We start from the raw sequence: 8,526 nt of genomic DNA, 5'->3' as shown, positions 1-8,526 counted from the left end.
GGACGGATCAATAATGAACTCAACTATATCATTTGCAATCGCAACAGATACTTATATTATTAAATATGGTATCATACCCCCACACTCATCAGTACTCTCCGCAGAAATAATAGCCATATTAGTAGCGATCGTCCAAGTCAAAAGCATAAGGGGAAAGTTCATGATCTTCTCTGACTCTCTCTCAGCAATTGACGCCATAAGAAACACAACCAACAACAATTTGTACTCCAACAAAATCAGATCACTTCTTACAAAACTAGCTCCAAAACAAGAAATAAACTAAACAATAAAATGGTATAAAAACATTAACAAAGACAATTCAAACATCGACAACTATTGCAGATCCTTCCATCCCAAATCGAGCAGACTCGATTAAATTAAAATAACACGCCTTAGACTAGGCCACAGAAAACACAAAACAAAGCGACAATACCATACCCATCCTATTAAATTCATTCCTATCACTCCTCCCTACTAAACTATCTATCTTCAAAAATACTAACCCATTAAATCTTAACGAACTCAACCCTGATAATTTAAAAAAAATATTAATTTTCTTAAAAACTTCAAACCTATACTACAAAATTTAAAAAATACCAAAAATGCACATAAATAAAATTTACCAACTAAGTAGCCTAAATACAAAGAACAATATGTAATTAAACTAATAGACTTAATATTATTAACATTAAAAGCCGAAGGCCTTGCCGCCAGCGCTTTACCAACTAAGTTAATCTAGTTTTGTTAACTTCTCTATCTTTAATAATAAATAAATAAATATTTTAAGAATTTTAAATAAAATTTAATAAAAATCGGACGACTCTTACATAAACCTGTCAAAGAAACTGTCAGAGAAAATATCACATGGTGTTACTTACGTTGATTATTTCTTTCTTTCAAGGGTATACAAACTTTTTTCTTTTAAATTTTTTTTAGATTATTCATTTGGGTGTTATAGTTGTTTTATCCGGCTGGTTTCTACTTATATACTAGCTGCAAAAGAAAAAAAACTTTTAGAGTGGACGGCTTCAACTATATAGCTTTAAAACTGAGACCGACTCGTCTAGTAATGCCGATTAAAAATATATATACTTTTTGGGGTCGGCAGCGTCTCCTTCGCTGCGTTGCAAACTTCTGACTGAAATCATTATACCCTCTGCAATGGTATAATTTACGCTTCGCTAGAAGTCATTAAATCAAAAACAATTGACTCTAAACTTTATGAAGTCCAAAAAATACAATTATTGACCACTGTCGAGTGCTTCGATTTAAGCGGTTGGCGTTATGAGCGTGTTAATCTCATTTAGATCAATTGGTGCCCTGTAGTTCTCGAGAGGTCGGTGGCTCTTTCGGGATAGAAAAGATCGACCAACGAGTGGTTAATAAGTGGCTTGTGTTTTTTTACAAGTGAAAAAGACATAGGAGAGTGAACGCTCCTATATGAACTATAAAAATATATAATTATTTTTAAAACGAATACAACTTTTTCAGCAATTTTTTTCCATTCCCAAACAAGCGGGTTTTATTGGTTCTTATATAATTAAAATAAATATATAATTACATAATTATATATAAATATAAAAAAATAAAAATAATATTAGCGTATTAGCGAAGTGTTTTTATTGCAATCGATTATTCGATATCGGTGGGCGCAATGTTAATCGTAACGGATTGCCATTACTACCAAAATTTTGTGTCATATTAAGCCACGAACAGCAACAGGCACATACGTCGGTTAGTTAAAGAGCAGAAAGAGGAATGCCAACAGAATAGAATAGATTTTGGGAAATAGAATCAGCGCAGCCGCCAAATGTATTAAAAGTGTCTGATAGTTGGGCATTCAATACAGCTGATATTATTAATCAGATGGAAGTTTTAGAAACAGAGGAGTTACGTGCAAAACTAATGACAGACCCCCAGTTTTTCAAAATAGTGATTTATTAAATGACAAGCTTTGCCAATTGCAAATGCATCAAAGAAAATTGATAACAAATTGACAAAATTTAGACGACAGTTCTTTTTATAAGTCTTCTTGTTTCCCAAGACAATTATTTCACGGGTAGCAGTTGGTCAATATTTACATATACATTGGAGTTCATTGCATAGTTATTTGCGGAACTTTTAAACGTAAAATTTTATTTTTGAGCTATAACACTTTTAAAAATGTTTTTTGTGTTAAAAAAATTTTATTTTTTATTAAATATACTTAATTTTACTCTATTTTCCGATTTCACTCTAGGTCCGAATTTTGTAACGCAGTAAAGGAGACCTTTCCGAACTTATAAAGTATATACATTTAGCCATGTCCGTCTGTCTGTCTCAATACCGTTTTCAAGTTCAGTTCAAATGCTAGCGATCTTTGTACGCAGTTCAACTTCTAAAAGCGACCTGCTCGGACGTCTATATCCTATAGCTCCCATAGGAACAATGTGGTGATTTGTTTATTATTTTATATTTATGCTTTTCTAGTCACAATTTTATTCTTGAAAACTGCAAGGGTATTAAAACTTTGGCTTACCAAAGTTAGTTTCCATTCTTGTTTTACTTTAAAACTCCAAAATTTAATATTTATTCTTTTGTTGTTTTAGAAGCTGGCAATGCAGAAACTTTGATTCCCAAGGCAAATCAATTGAAAAAAAAACGATTTCTTAAAACCAAATCAAAAACGTATAACAATAACAACGATCAAATTATTAAATTTTAAAAATAAATAAAATATCTACCGATAATAAAAAAAAATTAATTTAACAACAAAAAAGTATTTTTTCTTGTGAAGTTTTATAAAATTCAGCATTTTCGTATTAAAAATCACCAACCCCATCTCATACCCCTTTTCGGCACAAAGGTAATGCAGCACTTCGCCATATGACCACCACCTAAGATATGCCGCCGCACAAATAGGATAGGTATTGATGAGACAAATACTTTTCAGTTCATAATTTAGTATATTTATTTAGAACAATGATCAAAAACTGGGAACATGGCAAGCTCAAAACAATGCTTAAAGCTGGAACATTCACAACAATGAATGAAGCCATTGGTGGCTGATAGAGCAAGCTCCATTACTGTGGACTGCAGTGCGTGGGTATTATAAAAGAAACAATTATAATACCAATTACAAAATCAATTAGAATTGTAGCATTGGGTATTATAAAAGAAACAATTATAATACCAATTACAAAATCAATTAGAATTGTAGCATTGGAAACTATAGAGGAAATCAATGTTCAAATAGATGTAGTACCTTAAAAACTATCAGAATGAGGGGAGGTATACAATACATGAGTCGATTAATGTATTCGGAAATAAAAGACATATAATAGAGTATGACACTCCAAAAAATTTAGTATCAATCTTAAGGGAATATATTCCACCCAACATAACAATAGGAGTTCACTGTACTCTAGAGGATTTTTACAGAATTTGAAAACCACTTAAGGACAATTTTATAAATAAATTTATATACACTAAGACATTTGTCCAGGATGTCGAGAACGCTGAAGACAGATCTCTTATTATCACAGAAACTCATTGTAGAGCTCATAGAGGGCTTGATGAAAATTATAAACAAATAACTAGACTCTATTATTGGCCGAATTTATACAAAAAGCTTAAGGAGTTTATAAAGAATTGTTGAAAAGTTTCAGAAATTTTACAACAATTTCCATTAGCCAAATCTTTGATGATAGATAACGAACCAAGTTTTTCTTCATCCCAATTTAAATCTTTTGCACAAAGAAATGGGATATCTTTATTCTTTGCAGATCCTCGACATAGTACGTCTAACGGACAAATAGAAAGGGCGCACTCTACCTTAACAGAAATTGCTCGCTGCATTAAAGATGAGCTTAATTTAATTGATTATCCCGAAATTATAATAAGAGCAGCACAAAAATACAATTTAACAATTCATTCAATAACCAATCATCGACGCTAACGTAAACAAAAGATCCCCAAAGCGAGCCCCGAGTTCGTTAACGTAAACAAAAAGATCCCCAAAGCGGTCCCTAAAACTCCGCTAATGTAAACACCAATTTCCGGCCAAGACTGGACTTCAAATTTAATTGGCAAATTGCATCATCCTATTTCCGACTCTCTTGAGCCATTCTCTTTATCAATTTTTGGGGATAAATTCTCTTAAGACGAAGTGTGATTATTGATCATTGAACTAGAGATCAGGCAGTCCGTTTTTGAGATCCGAATCGAGCAGTAGTGCAAATCGAGGAAAAGTAATCGAGCAGTGAATTAACTAAGTTCGACCTATTAAAAAATTGTAGTAGAGATTAAGTGATTAATAAATAAAAATACATTTTTTTAATTAAATCACAAGTGAGAAACTTAATTTGCACACTATAATTAATCAACTCGAGGAATGAAAAACAGGTCCAAAAATAATCAATTATATCAAAAATTTCAGAGTCGGTCCGCACATGTCAAATTCACTCCCATTATCCAATGGTATCCCACATGGATCACCTATATCGATAATCCTATTTCTCATCGCATACAATAAACTCTCAAACGTAATATCTCTACACAGAGAAATTAAATTTAACGCATACGCCGATGATTTTTTACTCATAATAAACTTCAGAAACAACAAAAGCCTTAATTTCAACATAGACAACTTATTACATGACTCCGAAAAGCGTGCTAAACAAATTAAAAACACCCTTTAACACTGCAATCCGTCTAGCCCTTGGCGTAGCCTACGTCCACAATGAGACCTTCAAACAGCCAAACTCACAAAAAACCTTATATTTTCCAAAGATACACCAATACTCAAACTTGTCAAACAAAGAAAATCAAAAAAGAACCCATCAACCATAGACAGCACAATAACCCATTGTCAAGCACTAAACATACCCTACGAACAAATACCAGTCACCTTGGGATCTCCCAAACCTCATAACAAACAACAATTAGAACGCACAAGAAGCAAACCACACCACCAGATACATAGAGGAAACTATACAAACATTCCAAAGACAGCCATAAAACACACAAATTCATATTTACGGACGGATCAATAATGAACTCAACTATATCATTTGCAATCGCAACAGATACTTATATTATTAAATATGGTATCATACCCCCACACTCATCAGTACTCTCCGCAGAAATAATAGCCATATTAGTAGCGATCGTCCAAGTCAAAAGCATAAGGGGAAAGTTCATGATCTTCTCTGACTCTCTCTCAGCAATTGACGCCATAAGAAACACAACCAACAACAATTTGTACTCCAACAAAATCAGATCACTTCTTACAAAACTAGCTCCAAAACAAGAAATAAACTAAACAATAAAATGGTATAAAAACATTAACAAAGACAATTCAAACATCGACAACTATTGCAGATCCTTCCATCCCAAATCGAGCAGACTCGATTAAATTAAAATAACACGCCTTAGACTAGGCCACAGAAAACACAAAACAAAGCGACAATACCATACCCATCCTATTAAATTCATTCCTATCACTCCTCCCTACTAAACTATCTATCTTCAAAAATACTAACCCATTAAATCTTAACGAACTCAACCCTGATAATTTAAAAAAAATATTAATTTTCTTAAAAACTTCAAACCTATACTACAAAATTTAAAAAATACCAAAAATGCACATAAATAAAATTTACCAACTAAGTAGCCTAAATACAAAGAACAATATGTAATTAAACTAATAGACTTAATATTATTAACATTAAAAGCCGAAGGCCTTGCCGCCAGCGCTTTACCAACTAAGTTAATCTAGTTTTGTTAACTTCTCTATCTTTAATAATAAATAAATAAATATTTTAAGAATTTTAAATAAAATTTAATAAAAATCGGACGACTCTTACATAAACCTGTCAAAGAAACTGTCAGAGAAAATATCACATGGTGTTACTTACGTTGATTATTTCTTTCTTTCAAGGGTATACAAACTTTTTTCTTTTAAATTTTTTTTAGATTATTCATTTGGGTGTTATAGTTGTTTTATCCGGCTGGTTTCTACTTATATACTAGCTGCAAAAGAAAAAAAACTTTTAGAGTGGACGGCTTCAACTATATAGCTTTAAAACTGAGACCGACTCGTCTAGTAATGCCGATTAAAAATATATATACTTTTTGGGGTCGGCAGCGTCTCCTTCGCTGCGTTGCAAACTTCTGACTGAAATCATTATACCCTCTGCAATGGTATAATTTACGCTTCGCTAGAAGTCATTAAATCAAAAACAATTGACTCTAAACTTTATGAAGTCCAAAAAATACAATTATTGACCACTGTCGAGTGCTTCGATTTAAGCGGTTGGCGTTATGAGCGTGTTAATCTCATTTAGATCAATTGGTGCCCTGTAGTTCTCGAGAGGTCGGTGGCTCTTTCGGGATAGAAAAGATCGACCAACGAGTGGTTAATAAGTGGCTTGTGTTTTTTTACAAGTGAAAAAGACATAGGAGAGTGAACGCTCCTATATGAACTATAAAAATATATAATTATTTTTAAAACGAATACAACTTTTTCAGCAATTTTTTTCCATTCCCAAACAAGCGGGTTTTATTGGTTCTTAAATAATTAAAATAAATATATAATTACATAATTATATATAAATATAAAAAAATAAAAATAATATTAGCGTATTAGCGAAGTGTTTTTATTGCAATCGATTATTCGATATCGGTGGGCGCAATGTTAATCGTAACGGATTGCCATTACTACCAAAATTTTGTGTCATATTAAGCCACGAACAGCAACAGGCACATACGTCGGTTAGTTAAAGAGCAGAAAGAGAAATGCCAACAGAATAGAATAGATTTTGGGAAATAGAATCAGCGCAGCCGCCAAATGTATTAAAAGTGTCTGATAGTTGGGCATTCAATACAGCTGATATTATTAATCAGATGGAAGTTTTAGAAACAGAGGAGTTACGTGCAAAACTAATGACAGACCCCCAGTTTTTCAAAATAGTGATTTATTAAATGACAAGCTTTGCCAATTGCAAATGCACCAAAGAAAATTGATAACAAATTGACAAAATTTAGACGACAGTTCTTTTTATAAGTCTTCTTGTTTCCCAAGACAATTATTTCACGGGTAGCAGTTGGTCAATATTTACATATACATTGGAGTTCATTGCATAGTTATTTGCGGAACTTTTAAACGTAAAATTTTATTTTTGAGCTATAACACTTTTAAAAATGTTTTTTGTGTTAAAAAAATTTTATTTTTTATTAAATATACTTAATTTTACTCTATTTTCCGATTTCACTCTAGGTCCGAATTTTGTAACGCAGTAAAGGAGACCTTTCCGAACTTATAAAGTATATACATTTAGCCATGTCCGTCTGTCTGTCTCAATACCGTTTTCAAGTTCAGTTCAAATGCTAGCGATCTTTGTACGCAGTTCAACTTCTAAAAGCGACCTGCTCGGACGTCTATATCCTATAGCTCCCATAGGAACAATGTGGTGATTTGTTTATTATTTTATATTTATGCTTTTCTAGTCACAATTTTATTCTTGAAAACTGCAAGGGTATTAAAACTTTGGCTTACCAAAGTTAGTTTCCATTCTTGTTTTACTTTAAAACTCCAAAATTTAATATTTATTCTTTTGTTGTTTTAGAAGCTGGCAATGCAGAAACTTTGATTCCCAAGGCAAATCAATTGAAAAAAAAACGATTTCTTAAAACCAAATCAAAAACGTATAACAATAACAACGATCAAATTATTAAATTTTAAAAATAAATAAAATATCTACCGATAATAAAAAAAAATTAATTTAACAACAAAAAAGTATTTTTTCTTGTGAAGTTTTATAAAATTCAGCATTTTCGTATTAAAAATCACCAACCCCATCTCATACCCCTTTTCGGCACAAAGGTAATGCAGCACTTCGCCATATGACCACCACCTAAGATATGCCGCCGCACAAATAGGATAGGTATTGATGAGACAAATACTTTTCAGTTCATAATTTAGTATATTTATTTAGAACAATGATCAAAAACTGGGAACATGGCAAGCTCAAAACAATGCTTAAAGCTGGAACATTCACAACAATGAATGAAGCCATTGGTGGCTGATAGAGCAAGCTCCATTACTGTGGACTGCAGTGCGTGGGTATTATAAAAGAAACAATTATAATACCAATTACAAAATCAATTAGAATTGTAGCATTGGGTATTATAAAAGAAACAATTATAATACCAATTACAAAATCAATTAGAATTGTAGCATTGGAAACTATAGAGGAAATCAATGTTCAAATAGATGTAGTACCTTAAAAACTATCAGAATGACACCTCAAACAATAATATACGGTATGCTGTACGCACGCCGGAAATAGAGCAGGAACCCTTAGGAAAAATAGCTGATATAGGCACGGTGCAATTTCTGCCTGTGTTTGGCTGTACGATTTTGATGAGAAAAATATAAAAAGTAAATTTATTTAATAATATCCGTTAGCATTGACAAAACATAAAAATTAGAACATAATAATAAAATTATTATAATAATGCATTAATATACCATGATTAGCGCAA

The 8,526-nt window shown here is 32.1% G+C and overlaps 1 long non-coding RNA gene across 4 annotated transcripts; it reads left to right on the top strand.

The window, feature by feature from the left end:
• Positions 1-1,606: 1,606 nt before the first annotated feature.
• Positions 1,607-8,104, top strand: LOC127011650 (uncharacterized). Of its 4 annotated transcripts, none has more exons than XR_007764831.1 (3): positions 1,607-1,734; positions 7,608-7,925; positions 7,977-8,104. It is a non-coding gene; the product is annotated as an uncharacterized LOC127011650 (long non-coding RNA). The 4 variants fall into 4 exon arrangements; XR_007764833.1 differs by lacking the exon at positions 7,608-7,925 and adding an exon at positions 2,589-2,906; XR_007764832.1 differs by lacking the exons at positions 7,608-7,925; positions 7,977-8,104 and adding exons at positions 2,589-2,906; positions 2,958-3,085.
• Positions 8,105-8,526: the final 422 nt, after the last annotated feature.

The sequence above is a fragment of the Drosophila biarmipes genome, unplaced genomic scaffold (genome assembly GCF_025231255.1).
Source record: "Drosophila biarmipes strain raj3 unplaced genomic scaffold, RU_DBia_V1.1 ptg000004l, whole genome shotgun sequence".
Lineage (NCBI taxonomy): Eukaryota > Metazoa > Arthropoda > Insecta > Diptera > Drosophilidae > Drosophila > Drosophila biarmipes.
The sequence above is the reverse complement of the archived record's forward strand: the minus strand, read 5'-3'. Positions and strand labels throughout refer to the sequence as shown.